Genomic DNA, 15278 nt, shown 5'->3' on the forward strand with positions numbered 1-15278 from the left:
ACTGAGCAATATAGTGAAAGCAGCTAAGAAGAAGGACGTGGAGACGTTACTTGTGAAAATGTATGGTGATGACTGGCAGAAACATGACTTTTTATCTTGGTATAAGACCATAATAGTGGAAGTTCAGGACGACGAAATTGATGCTGACGAAGTGGACGAATCCTGTGATTGTCTAGAACCTGACATTGGACTACACATTTAAACATTTATATTTTGTGGAAAGTGTCGTTGGTAAATGTTAGCCATTTTTTAAGATATTTTTTGTAACAATACAATAGATATTTTAAGTAGTCTAAGAGTTTTTTTTATCAACCCCTTCTATCAATGTCCATGAAGTTCAATCAAATAAGAACATGTCCTTTTTTTAAAATGTATTTACAGGTTTATTTATACCTTCAGATTTGAAATATTTACCAAGAGTCAGTTAATTTCAATAAATAAAATGATATATGCTAATTTATCCGATTTTTCATGTAAGGTTATTTACTAATACGTTTTTTGCGATTTCCCTAAAACTTCTAAAGGTGGACATGATTGATTTTGATTGACACCTCCTCAATTATAAAGTACGACAAACTGCTAAGAAAACACCCGTGCAATGATTTAGTAATGAATTAGGGTCTTACAGATCTAATTTTTCTCTTATTAAATATATTGCAGATGCCACTAAGGATCCCGATTTGTTCAAAGTATATAAACAACAGAAATTTGAACATAATTGCCAATTGCAAATTGCTAAAAAGCCAGCTTACTGTCATTTTATTACTAATTGCAAAAATAAACCTAAAGACTGCTGAAAAAATAGTAAATTTCGATTTCGTAAAGATCCGGTTCGGTAAAACCTGATCTACCTCCAGACGCAATAATTAAATTTTTTACTACAATTGCAGAGAATTTAATTACATCTATTCCCACTACTATTTTCGATATTCTCTTCATTTATAGAAATTATTCTTCTCCGAGCAAGTCCTTTTTTTTCATCCCATTGTGGAAGAAGAGGTCTCTCAAATAATAAAGTCTCTGAGTTATTTTAGTTGTAGGGACGTTCACGAAATTAATAGCAAACTTTTAAAAGAAATTTACCAAATAGTTTTAATAACTTTTACTTATCTTATTAACTTCATTCTATCAACTGGAGTATTTCCAGAACTACTCAAATACTTAAAAGTACTACCTATCTACAAAAAAGGTGATTCCGTCATCTCTCTAATTTTCTATCCGTAAAAGGTGGAGTCCCACAAGGTTCGGTATTAGGACTTCTTTTGTTTATTGTTTATTTCAACGGTTTGCCTAAATTCATATCTTCGTACAAATCCGCAGACAAACTAAAGCCTAACTCTGATAAAACGCAAAAATTTGGATATATCTGCAAGTAATTTACACAATGATCCAGACAACAAAGAGACTGTTAAACTATTGGGAATACTCATAGATAATCGACTGAACTGGTCGGCTCATATCTCACAACTAAAGAAAATGCTATCAAGTTCATTATTTGTTATTCGCCAACTAGCAAGGGTTATCAACTTTGAAACATTAAAAATGACATATTTTCCTTTATTCCACTCTCACCTAAACTACGGATTAATCATAATGGGGCAATTCAACAAATGCATTTCAAATTTTTAGAATGCAAAAGAAAGCTATCAGAATTTTAGCAGCAGTTAGTTATCTGGAACACTGCCGACCTTTCTTTATCAAATTCAAAATTATGCCGCTATCTACTCTGTTGATATTTCAAGTTCTAACTGAAAGTCGCAGAAAACGGGCCCATTTAATAAAGTAGTCTGATGCCCAAGTTCACAATACTCGAAACTGTCACTACGTACGAACAAATCGTTGTAGATTACGTTTTTCAGATAAAAAATGCCTTAATTATAACTATTACAATATTTTACCAAAAGTATTACACAGCTAAGCTGTAATAGTTTCGATAAAGTTATAAAAAATATCTTCTAAAACATTGTTTTTACTGCTCAGAAGAATATATGACTAATTGTAGAACATCCACTGAACAGCTTACCGTAACTTTGCCATAAATCTTTTTCTGTTTAATATGTGTTCTTGTTTGTGATATATTTAAGTTACGTTTTATATTCCTTTTTGATATACTATGTACCTATTTACTAATTACTCAATGTACCGTTTATGATTAGATTGTAAATATGCATTTAAAAATAAAAAAAGTTCACTCCCACAAATCAAAGGTTATCACAGCTTAAGGCTTCATCATCAACCAGAGCATCAAAAATACTTAATTAAGTTCTGATTTTTCAATCTCCCAATGGCAGTTAAGCTGCGTTATTTAAGATGATGCTATATAATATTTAGTAAATTTTTCACCCAAAAATAAAAATTATTAAACGCCTCTAAAATTTTATTAGTTTTTCTCAGTGATAAATCTTTAATTGGGTCCCTTTGTATAAAATATAAAGCATATTTCACAAGCGAGATTAATAAAATATTTTTTTAATTAAATCTCCGATTACGCGAAACTAAAATTTCAATCAAGTTCAAGGTTGTAACCTTATCAGTTATTTTATTATAACATTTAAAAAACGAGAAATTATACAAAACGCTTAATTTAAAATTATATTTGTGTCAATAGGTTCGATCCGGTTGAGATGTTTTTTATATGAACATCCAAAATTGATAATCAGTTTGTTTGACACGAATATTTGACGTTTTTCTTCTCAGATAAGCTAAATCGAAACGGAATACATATTTTTAAGACACAATTTTGTGAAAAAAATGTAAAATCACTTTAATTTTGATTCCACGAAGGACATCTTCCTGCCATATCCTTAATATATCTACCTTCTCGCAGGCGCAGCTCAAAAACTATCAATAACATAATTTAAATTCGGAAAGAATTAGGTAGAAAAAAATTACACGTCATTGGAAAGGTAATTTAGTTTGATAAGTAATTTAGTTATGCACCTGTCCACCACCAAATTAATATATATTCTTGTTAAGAACAATTATCGTGTTGAAAACTATCGGCAAAATAGTAATTGCTAATCATGTATTCGGATCCCAAGATCCGCAGTCACTTTAACCAATAGCCATTGAAGTTAAATGAAAAATTTAGAAAATGCAGAAGGAATGTAGAAACGTTATATGAAGCAGGAAAACTAAGAACCCTATTACAGAAAATGAACAGACTTGATATTTCTGTATTAGGAATTGGGAGTCTGCTAAACAAGATGCCCGAACAAAGGTGCCAACTCCTCTCCCTCTTCAGGAGGTAAGAGGATGTCACTCTTATAAGATTCTTGTGTCCACAAAAACCCGAATACAAATGGCAAGACAAGCTTTTGTGAAATTCAGACCGCTCCTATGTAATCAAAACCTAAATTTCGAAATACGCTACAGAATGGTCAAGTGCAACATATGGTCCATCTTGCTTTATGGCATGGAAACGTGGACTTTGAAAAAAACATCTATCAACAAACTTAAAGCATTTGAAATGTGGTCATTAAGAAGAATGATGCGCATACCTTGGGTGGATAGAGTTCGAAACGATGACATCCTTAAGAGAGCCGGCGTGGAAAGAGAACTCTTTAAATTAATTAAAAAACGCAAGATTGGTTACCTTGGGCACATATTGAGAGGAGCAAAATATGAAATACCACAGTTAATCCTACAAGGGAAGATCGAAGGTAGGAGATGAGCCGGCCGCAAACAATTATCCTGGTTAAGGAATATTAAAGAATGGACAGGAATACACAATACAGGCGAGCTGTGTCACGCCGCCAAGAACAGAATTCTAGTAATGAGACAGTCGCCTACGCACTTTGGTGTATGGCATGTTAAGAAGAAGAAGTCCACACTCTATTCCCCAGGAAATGAGTTCACTAAACTTGTAACGTCAAGCAGATTGTTTTCATCTTGTCCAACTACTAGCCCTTCACAATAGAAAGCAGCGACTTTCAAGGGTTGGTAGAAGGCTGAAGACTACGAGGAAGATCTCCAACAGATGCACGATGTTACAGAAATTACCACAAGGACAGCAGAAATCTATGGAGACGAACCATACAGGATATCAAGCCGACCACTAGGCTGACATTTATCTCTGCTAGGAAATTGAACCTTGAGGGTTAACAATATTCACTGAGAGTCTCACCTTTAAAAAGAAAATTTCGATTTTTCATATTAAATACGGAAATAAAGATATTAACTTTAAAACAATTTTAAACTGTCACCCTGTATTTTAACCTAAGGGACGATGATCAAATAGAAAAGATAATTAGACTGCTATCAATTACTGAGCAAGAATGACAGGGTAAGCGTTCAGTAATGTGTCCTATCTCGCTTTTATAAAATATAACGAAACATTAAAAAAGAGATTTTAGTTTTATTCCGAAAAAAATAATAAAAAAGATAAATCAAAAGCTGAAATTCCATCGACAAACATATATGCTAAAAATAATTCTTCCTTTTATCTGAAAATAGATTTTTGTTTGCAAACGTATTTTTACCATTTACCAAATATTTTTTTTATTTGCATATTTAGGTTGCATTTGTTAAACAAATATTTTTATATCGTAGATGTGATTATTAAAGTAAATAAATAGATTATAATATTAAAGGCTCTAGACAATAAATTGTATACTTATGGTTAAACCATCATAACAAAAAAGTGTTTTACATACAGTAAAACTTTTGTTTTCTAAACTTTCACAAAATTTATTAAAATTTATTTTCACTACAGCGGTTTTGAAAGATTGCCTTTCTGACGTGCCTTTTGTGTTCTGCTATACGTTTGTTAAAGGTTCTACCAGTTTGACTGATGTAAGTTTTTGGATAGTCACTACACGCAAGTGATTTTTCTTTTGACTCTTGTTGTTTTTAATGTATGTGCTCAAGTTATTGCTGGTTCTGAAAGCAGGAGTTATTTCTTTATTTTCTTATTTTAAATATTTTTGTTGATATCTTGCATGTATATTATAATTGAGCAAAAGGTATTGGTTTTTTTCTCTGCTGGTAAAAAGACAAATTTTAGGGCTTTCGTATGACAAAAAAAATTTAAACCAAAAACTGAATAAAAAAATCCTAAAATATTGTCTTTCCATTACCAGAGAAAGAATACGATACCTTCTGCTTTATTACATATACAGGCAAGATATCAAAAATAATAGTCAAACATAGAAAAGAGAAACGAATAACGCCAACTTTCAGAACACAAATATATTAAGAACAACAAGAGCAAAAAGAAAAAGCACTTACACAGTGGTATATACAAACTTAAATATGGCGAGTGCGTAAAAACTTACATCGCTCAAACGGGTAGAACCTTTATCAGACGTATAACAGAACACAAAAGGCACTTAAGAAAGGTACTCTACCGAAACCGCTGTATTGAAAATAAATTGAAATAAAATTGTAAAAAATGGTTAGACACGACCTTCTTGTTTTAAATTTACATTGATCGTTAACTATCAAGATCTCACATAGAATTTGAAATGTAATGATTATTTTAGCATTAATTTTGTATGCAGAATTGACTTTTTCATCACAGGTTCCATAAATGTAGCGGACATACTTGTCCATAGCGGTTCCATAATTTTAAAATTTATTTCTATTTTAACTAATCCAGCCGGCCATGTAGCTTTGTTGTGTTTGGTTTTGTAAAGGATGTCTTCTGATTCTTTAGTTATTATGTAATTGTTTTGCTAGTCTTGGTCTGGTTCTAGAGATTATCTTATGCTATGGTCTTCTGTTATGTTTTTTATGATTTATTAAGAAATCTTATGCCTTTTTACGCGAAGATTTATTTTTCTCGAAACATAGACTTTAATTTATCTGGTAGTGTCATTGTTACATTGATGGTAAATAGTATTTTTCTGATTCCCAAGATATTTTTAAACTCAAATTGAGCTTTATTAATGTCAACATCTAGTTTTTTATATACCAATTGGGGGATTATTGTTAGAAATTAATAAGGCTTTGTATTCAGAGTAGTTCCTAGCAAAATTATTTTTTAGAATAATAATAAATACAGTCTACGCCTTAAATACGGGATTATTCCTGTGGCATATGTAGTGTTATAGTAGTTAATATATGAAGGTTGTGCTATTAATTTATTTCTGAAACACTGTGCGGATTTTGTTCGTCTCGATCTTTTTTGAATTTTTAATAGCATTTTAGATTTCTTCCATTGTGAAATCTTGTCTTTGATGACTAATCGGTTTACGCTTATTGTGTATTTGGTTACCTTCAAATAAATCCTTAATGCATTACTCTCATCGTGTAATTTTGTCTGGCAGGTCCAATATAAGTTTTCCATGCTCATCTGCTATAAGTTCTCATTACTTTGTTCTTTCAATAGAGGTAAAATCTTTGACTTTTTTTGTGAACGTTGAAAGGATAATATTTGCTCTTCAGTTCCTCGATTTCTATACATTTCTAAACCATATAATTTTTATTTGCTTCTTCGATTCTTTTTTTCACCAATATTTGGACCTTTTTATATTTTCATTGTTCTTTCTCCCAATGTTTTCTCCTTCCGTTCATAAGATTTAAAATTTCTTAGAGACTCCGCCACGAAAATCCACACTTTGTTTGATAATCACAACCGCAGTGTGATTATTCAGAATTTTGGTGATATAAAAGATTCTTAATGTAAATTTATTTTCTTTAATTTCAATACACTATCAACTTCGCATTACCAGTCATGTTCACTTATCTGGAGTATTATTTTTGGTTGTAAATTTACATATGAATTTTTTTTTTAATTTTTCGCCTTATCCGTTGCTTTGCTAAACTTATAAAATTCATGGAAACCGCGTGCATTCAACTTCAAACTGTCAAGGTTATTTAGCAACATTTATAAATGAAATCCAGATAACTTTCCGGTTTTTTTGGAACATTTAATATCACAGATACTACTTTTTGTGATCTAAATTGGGTTAAAATTAATGATTTATAATTTTTTATTATAACATTACACTATCTAGTATTATAGCCATTTTTCGTATTCTTGTCAAATACTCTGGGTCATCATAACATTATGCTGTTATTACCTGATCGGTTGCAAAACTAAGTATATATAGGAGCCAGCCATTTAGTGAGGGCTCCATATTTCTGGTTCTTTCTCTATTGTTCTAATAATTGTTCTAATAATATTTCATACGGTGTGGGTGAGAAGAAAATAAAAGAAAGCATGGATATATTCATATCACAATAACTGAGGAACGCAACAAAAATTTAGGTAATAAATAGGAAAAGTAAGTTAAAGTATGATAAACATCGCATCTAAATTAATAATGATCTAACATCAAAAGAAAAAGAAATACAGAAAGAAACAGTTAAAATAGCAAAGGAAGAAAAAGTAAAGGAAAACAGGTAAAAATAGGCTACAATAAATTGTTCATGAATGGGAATGAATGGATATGGGATGAAGAAAACAACTAAAAGAAAATACCAAAGAAAAATTGCCAAAAAACTAGTAGAAGAAAAACAACTAGGGAGATATAGAACCAAAACGGTAGGGCAATGGAATACGACCGTGGAAAACGGAAAAATAAACACAAAAAAAGGCAACAATCCAAGGACATAATAAAAATTTGGACTTGGGCTGTGAGAGGAACTTATGATCAGGGAGCTTTAAGAAACTTAGACCAAATTATGGAAAACTATACAATAGATTTTACCCTTTGATTTTACCCTGCATTATATTTCTTAGTAGTTCGAAGGGTAAAATCAAAGGCAGAAGAAGCGTAGGAAGACGTAAAATCTCGTGGCTATGCAATGATTTCTATTTCCAGAATGATTTCCAATCTCCGATAGGAGCGGAACTTGAAGCAGAAGATACAATAGATGTCCTTGCTCTGCAAAAAACGAAACAACTGGAAAATGAAATAATAAAAATAGTAACGAGTACACTGTTCAACAGTGGGGAGACCAAGAAATATTTTGGAACATATGGAACATATGTATCGTTAATGTACATGCGCCCACTGAATATAAATATTTAGAAACCAAAACAGAGTTCTACGAAAAGCTAAGCATCCCAACAGAGAATATACAGAAATACAGATAGCTGGCACAAGTTTTGATTACAAAGACATTCATAAGGTAACATGGACTTCTTCCAATGAAAAAATAAAAAATCAGATAGATCATGTCCTAATTGAAAGCAAACATGATAAGGCAGGAGTCATCGATTGCAGGAGTTAAAGAGGGACAGATACCAACAGTGACCATACACTAATAATAGCAAAACTGAAACAAGAATTACCAATAATTCCAAAACCTAATTACCAATTACAGCGCCGTTAAGAGAAGCAGGTTATAAACTTGTAAATAGACTAAAGAAATAAATAAATGAAAAGGTAGAGAATCTACTCAAACAGGATATAGAAAAAGAGTGGCAGACCATACAGACAGCCAGAAAAAAAGTGTATAGGAAGAGAGCATATAAAAAGATGGCAAGACTGGTTCGATGAAGTATGTAGGAATGTTTTGGCAAGAAGAAACAACAAAACTACAAAGAGATAAAGGAAATACCCAAAATACAATCGAAAACTATGGTGGCAAGAAGAAGAGAAGTGGAAAGAATTTACAGAAAAAAGAAAACAGTTAGAAAAGCGATTGAAAAACATAGAAGAAGCCTACATATACAAAGAGGTAAAGAATGTCTGCCAAGATATTTAGAAATTCAGAGAAACTACACAAAATAATTCATAGTATTACAGAAACAAAGAAGGCTTACTTCTAGGAGAAACAACCGAAAAATTCAAAAGATGGGCGGAATATTTCGAAGATCAATTAAATTCAGACCAACAAGGGGAACTCGAGGAAAATGAAATTTGGCAAGAAGATGAAAAAGGGACGTGCGAAGAACCAACTTTGAATGAAGTTGAAGAAATAATAAGAGACCTAAAAAATAACAAAAGTGCAAAAGAAAAAGTGGTATCCCAGCTGAGATTTTTAAGGAAGGTGGCAAAAGAAGAAAAGGATGTTGTTTACCATGACAATAATAATTTGGCGAAAGGAAGAAATGCCGAAACAATGGAATAGCGCTCTTATTTGTCCCATCTATAAAAAAGGAAACAAAACGAAGTGCGAAAATTGTAGAGATATAGCACTATTAGAAGTAGTCTCTAAAATACTTGCAAAAATTATTAGGAAAAGATTCATAAAATGTGATAACAAAGTGATTGCAGAATACCAGGGAGGTTTTAGACCAGAAAGAACAACCACTGATCGAATAAGTATATTAAAATTAATACAAACTAATAGCTACGAACAAATCTTAGGATTACATATACTTTTTACCAATTTTAAACAAGCATACGACTCCCTAAATCGAAGGATGCTAAATGAGACCATGAGAACATTAGAATACCAGTAAAGCTTATAAGGCTAGTGAGAATGACGCTTAGGAATACGATAAATACGGTAACAATGGAAGAAAGCTTTTCAAGGGAGTTCGCAGTGAATAGAGGTTTAACAAAAGGGGATCCGCTATCAACGAATTTATTCAACCTAGTATTAGAACAAATGGTATGAAGATTAAATATGAGTACAAACAGGTCTAGTTTTAATAGCGAGGAACAGTGCATAGTGTACGCATATGATATAGTGATACTAGCGGGAATGAAAAAACATTTAGAAAAAGTTTTCTAGAAATTTACAGAGACAAACCAAACAAAAATGCAACATATGGAAACTAAAGGAGGCATAACATATATTAGTATATATTATATCGAAATGAAAGAAGTAGAGGCTGCCTATAATTAGAAATAAGTGTCAGCAGTTGAATACTTACGAGTATCCATAAAGAGCACAGGAAAAGAATGAAAAAAGAGAGACATAAGATTAATGAAGGGAAGCAGAATGGTAGAGTCACTAAATTCAATACTAAAAGCAAAAAAATGTATCAAGAAAAGCTAAACTGCCAGTCTACAAAACAAAGGAATAGAGGCGGCAGTAAATGTTCATCATGTAATGTAAATCAAATAAAGCAATAATAAGGATGTACTTGGTTACATTACACGACTACCAGAAAACCAAAACTAAAGCAGAGAACAATGGGACAAAAGAAGGGAATATGCAAAGGAGAAATGGTTTAAAGCACTAAATAGAGAGATTATACAATAGCTGTGATATAACCTTTAACGCATTTTTTTCTATGGTAAAATTTGAAATTTCATTTTAAATTAGCTATATCATAGCGAGGTTTTTATTTTGATCTATTCTCCTATATTCTTATGTCTTATACTGCTTTAAGTACACTGATGATAAAAAAAGAGTTTGAAAATATCACGGAATTGATCGATTATATGGATATAGTTTATAATAAAAATAATTATATAACGAATCTTTACATATTTTTCCAACAAACATGGTCAATGATCGTTATTTACATTTTAAAGAAAAAATTGTGATCATTACCTTTATAACGTTTATAGGACATTAATATTGAACTTCAGATATTATATCCTGTCAAGAGAAGTTTATACGGTATAAATAAAATCTACAATAAATGTCTTTCATTACAGCAATTAAACTAAACTCATTTAGATTGATTGCTAATAGTACAAATTTTATAATATAATATAAAACAAATAATAATCACTGTGTAAACTTTACATATAAAAGTAACGGTTAGCTGAAGACACGTTGGTCATTTTAATAGTCTAAAAAATTCCAACAAAGGCAGTGTCTAAGGAAACTTGTACGGTAAGAACTATATAAATTGTCAAGAAGATGATGAACTAGTGTCTTAACTTTTTTTTGTCTACTAATTCTTTTAATTCTACCTTTGAAGTGGTGGACAAATTCACATACTTAGGCTCCCTGATCACCAAGGAGAACGTCATGATGGAAGAAATCAAGCAAAGAATAATCCTAGCAAACAAATGCTATTTTGGACTGAGTAGACATATGAGAAGCAGAAACTTAAGCCAAAAAACAAAAATAACCATATACAAAACCCTAATACAACCAGTGTTGACATATGGGTCGGAGACTTGGTCCATTTCCAAGGCAGATGAAAATCTCCTGCTTATATTTGAACGAAGGATTCTGAGAAGAATATTTGGTGACATCTGTGAAAATGGTGTTTGGAGAAGGAGGTACAACAACGAGATATATCACAGATATAAACATATATTTGGTGGTAAAGACGTAGTATCGTTTATAAAAATAGGAAGACTAAGATGGGCAGGACATCTGGCAAGATCACAGCAGAAGAACCCTCCTAAAAGAATCCTTATGTCACAACCTGTGACAGGTTGGGAGTGTAATAGAGTTGGGAAGGTCGAGGCTCTTTTATAGGGCTGTAGCACCAATGATGATGATAAATTCTTTTTTTATCTTAATAGGTATAATTTCTGTTTAGTACAATATGTTTATCAATTTTCTTAAGCTCTTTAATTCTCGTGGGGGAAGATTATTTTTAGGAAAAATAACTATGTTACTTGGATCAAAGAAAACTCTAAAATATTTGCATCTGTATATGTAATACAATTAAATAAAAATACAATTAAATTGAAAGAGTACATGCAACAAATAATAGGAGAGTATCAATGTGGCATTCGAAAAAGCAGATCAGTTACAGATTACTTTTTTACATCGAGGCAAACCGAGGGAATGTGCTATGAATGTTGTCTTTATCTATTTCAAAGAAGCATATTATTCAGAAAATCGACAAAAATTACTGAATATATTAAAGGATTTGAAAACATCAAGAAAACTAATTAACTTGGTTAAAGTGACAACCAGCAAAATAAGCATGAAGATCAAATACAACGGGAAACTGTAAAACAGTTTCAAAACCAAATAAGGTTTAAAGCAAGGAGACCCCCTGTTTAAAAGCATGTTTAGTCTGTCTTAGAGATAGCAATTTAAACAGAAGAAGGACTTTAAGAACAAAGCACTGTCAGAAATTGGCTTATGCAGAGGATGTTGTGATTCTGGCAAGATCTGCAGATGTATTGAGAGACGTATGCAGATTTTAACTCTTGCCTCTTTATATATTTTAGAAACTGTTTGCTTAATGTTTTAACACCTACATGTTTTTCCAGCAAGACCTAATCATGACTACTCCACCAGAAATTTAAGCTTTGATCTGTATTTACCCATCCCGTCCACTGAGTTAGTAAAGAGATCTATTCTATATTCGGTAAAAAAGTTATACAGCCATCTCCCTTTGCAACTTAAATCTACAACTTCTTTCCTTTAGTTCCGTAAATTGACCAAAGCGTATCTATCTGAAAGACCATATTATTCAGTGGAAGAGTTTCTTAATTAATAACTAAGAAATTACAGGACATTTTTATATTTGGGTATCATATGCAGCAGCTTGAAAACTAGTTCGTAAGGTTTTATTATGCAATTTGCAATTTAGTTAAATTTTGCAATGGATTGTATATTTTATTAACTTTTATTTTGTGATATGGACGATTTATGTAGTTTTAGTAAATTTTAATTATTATGTTTTCGTTTTAATGGTTTTTTGACTTTTTGTAAGCTTTGTCGATAAAATTGTACAATTTTCTATTCTATTAAACTTTTATAAAAAATTGAAAGAAACCTTATAAAATAACAAAATATATTATTCCCATTCTAGCACTGACAACACCGGACGAACATTAATAGAAAAATGCGAGCAAATGAACATATGTAAGGAAATGAACGAAAAATCATTCGCGGATAACACCTGACCTGACTATAAATGGTACAAAATTAAACAACTTAAGGCATGTCGATAATACCGTTTTACTGACGTATAAGAGTCAATTCCCACATTCTTAGGAAGTTTTTATTGTAGTTAAATTTAACGTAACCTGTTACAATATATAACCCATCATTTTTTATTTTTTTTTAATAAAACAAAAACCATTGTATAGTGGCCTGATAATGGGGCATATATTCTAAGCCTTGAAGCAGAAGCCTAAATTTTAACTACAATAAAAACTACCTAAGCTTGTGAGAATTAACTATTTCCTATACATCAGTAATATAGACTCACATTGGCAAACTTCATCATTTGAATACCGTTTTAATTAAAGACACTCTGGAGTTACAAAACCTGCTCGATCGACTTACATCCAAAATTTCTGATTTCGGGTTTCACCTGAATGAAGAAAAAACAAAGTGGTTGGTGGTTTTAAATACACATCACGTACAAATTAAAAGTGAATGGACAGCAAGTATAACGTGTTCAATCATACAAATACATAGGCTGACATCTTAATAAAAACTGAGATAATAGGCAAGAAGTTCGTACAATAGTCGAACAGGCCAGGGCATTGTTTATTAAAATGAAATACCTTTTGTGTAGTCACAATCTTAGCATGAAACTTCTTCTTCTTCCTATGCCGTCCCCATTAACGGAGGTTGGCGACCACATTTTTAAAAGCTTCTCTGTCTTTTGCAACGTGGAATAATTCGTCTACAGTCATGTTTGTCCAGTCTCGAATATTTCGCAGCCATGACTTCCTCTTTCTACCTATTCCCTTTTTGCCATCGACTCTACCCTGCATGATGACCTGCAGAAGACTATATTTATTATTTCTTAGTATGTGTCCAAGGTATGCAGTCTTGCGTACTTTTATCGTTCTCAACAATTTTTTGTCTCGACCCATCCTTCTCAGCACTTCCTCATTGGTGACCCTGGCAGTCCATGGAATTCTCAACATTCTCCGGTATATCCAAAGTTCAAAGGCTTCAATATTTTTAACTATTTGCGCTTTTAGTGTCCATGTTTCTACCCCGTACAATAGTTGCGACCAGACGTAACATTCAACAAACCTCAGTCTCAGCGCAGTATTCAGATTTTTGTCACAGAACAATTGTTTGAATTTTAAGAACGCTGTCCTTGCCATTTCTATTCGTACCCGGATCTCTTGGTCTGGATCTAATTCTGTGTTGATGTTAGCTCCCAAATATTTATATTTTGTCACTCTCTTTATTTGCTATATGAGAACTACGAACTATGAGCTAGCATAAAACTACGAACTATGTATTAAGTATGTGGTATTATGGCGTGGAAGCTTCGACTTCCAGCTCTATGTGTAAAAAACTGGTAGCCTTTGAGATGTGGTGCTACGGTAGAATGTTCAAAATATCATGGATGGATAGAATACGTCCTGAAAAAGTCCTTCTAAGATTGGATAATAAACATGAAATTTTATTTACTATAAAAACTGTAAGCACGAATATTTTCGTCACATCTTACGAACTCCTAAATTAATAATAGAATGAAAGATCTAAGAAAAGTGAGCTCCAGGTCGTAGGCGTACGTCCTGACTAAAGAACCTTAGACAATGGTATGGAGTCAGCAGAACGACTCTCTTTAGAAAAGTTATGAGAAATGACAAATAGAATTTGGTAGGACCAATAATTTAGAGAAACATAGAAGGCTATAAAAACGTAAGAAGGGGAGCAATGTAATACATGCTTGAACCAGAATGTTTAACATTTACTAAGAACGGTGTAGAATAAAGATTTTGATGTCCGCAAAATTCCAGTAATAGATTGCACCAGAAGAAGAAAGAGAAATTCGAGGAACACAGAAGACATCGAGGAGCAACTGGTCTTTGCTGAAAAAGCTGGGAGAAGGTGGTGAACAGCAGTTAAAAATTAATCTGCTTTAAAGCAGATAGTTGGTCAGATTCTGACCTACAATGACAGTAGGCACCATGGTGTTAGCATAATTATGTTATTATGCAAATGCATAAACATTGTACATCAACTCTTAAAACAAGTGTTGACTAGAGAATGTCTATTAGACCAAATAAGTTTCTGATTTATAGGAAAGTGTTGTATTGTTGCACTTATCTATTAATATTAATAATAATAAAATGCTTGTTTTACCTGGCAAGAAAAATATTTGTTTTGATATAGTCCTTAGATATCCCGAAACTTGACAGAGTTGCAACGAAACTATCGAAAAGCAGTTATCGGTATTCCTAGGTCGAATGTGTACCTTGTAAAGTACTACCACGTATGTACAAATGTAAAGGTACTACCGAATTCATACACCGCGACTACCAACGGTAAACTAAATAACAGAAAATACGAAAACCCATTAAGTGGTCGGTTATCGTAAAATATATTGTTTTCATGTTTATGTTAAAAATTTTAGGTTTGCTTATCATTGTAATGGAGATTAGGTTTTATCTGGTGTTAACTTTCTCAAAATTATTAAAAATTATGATGGATATCTTTTTATTATGGAATCCCTATATGTACATAAGTATATAAAAATAGAAGTGGTACCAAACATAAACAAGAACACGACGAATTTAAGACAAGAATCAAAC

The 15278-nt window shown here is 32.1% G+C and overlaps 1 protein-coding gene across 1 annotated transcript in view; it reads right to left on the bottom strand.

Annotated features, from left to right (window-relative positions):
• LOC140436337 (uncharacterized) overlaps positions 1–15020 on the bottom strand; it is a 223365-nt gene extending 208345 nt beyond the window's left edge. Inside the window, exon 1 of the mRNA XM_072525061.1 lies at positions 14830–15020. The gene's annotated coding sequence lies outside the window, so the exon portion shown is untranslated. The remainder of the gene's footprint in view (positions 1–14829) is intronic.
• Positions 15021–15278: the final 258 nt, after the last annotated feature.

Source organism: Diabrotica undecimpunctata, chromosome 3 (genome assembly GCF_040954645.1).
Source record: "Diabrotica undecimpunctata isolate CICGRU chromosome 3, icDiaUnde3, whole genome shotgun sequence".
NCBI classification, from domain to species: domain Eukaryota; kingdom Metazoa; phylum Arthropoda; class Insecta; order Coleoptera; family Chrysomelidae; genus Diabrotica; species Diabrotica undecimpunctata.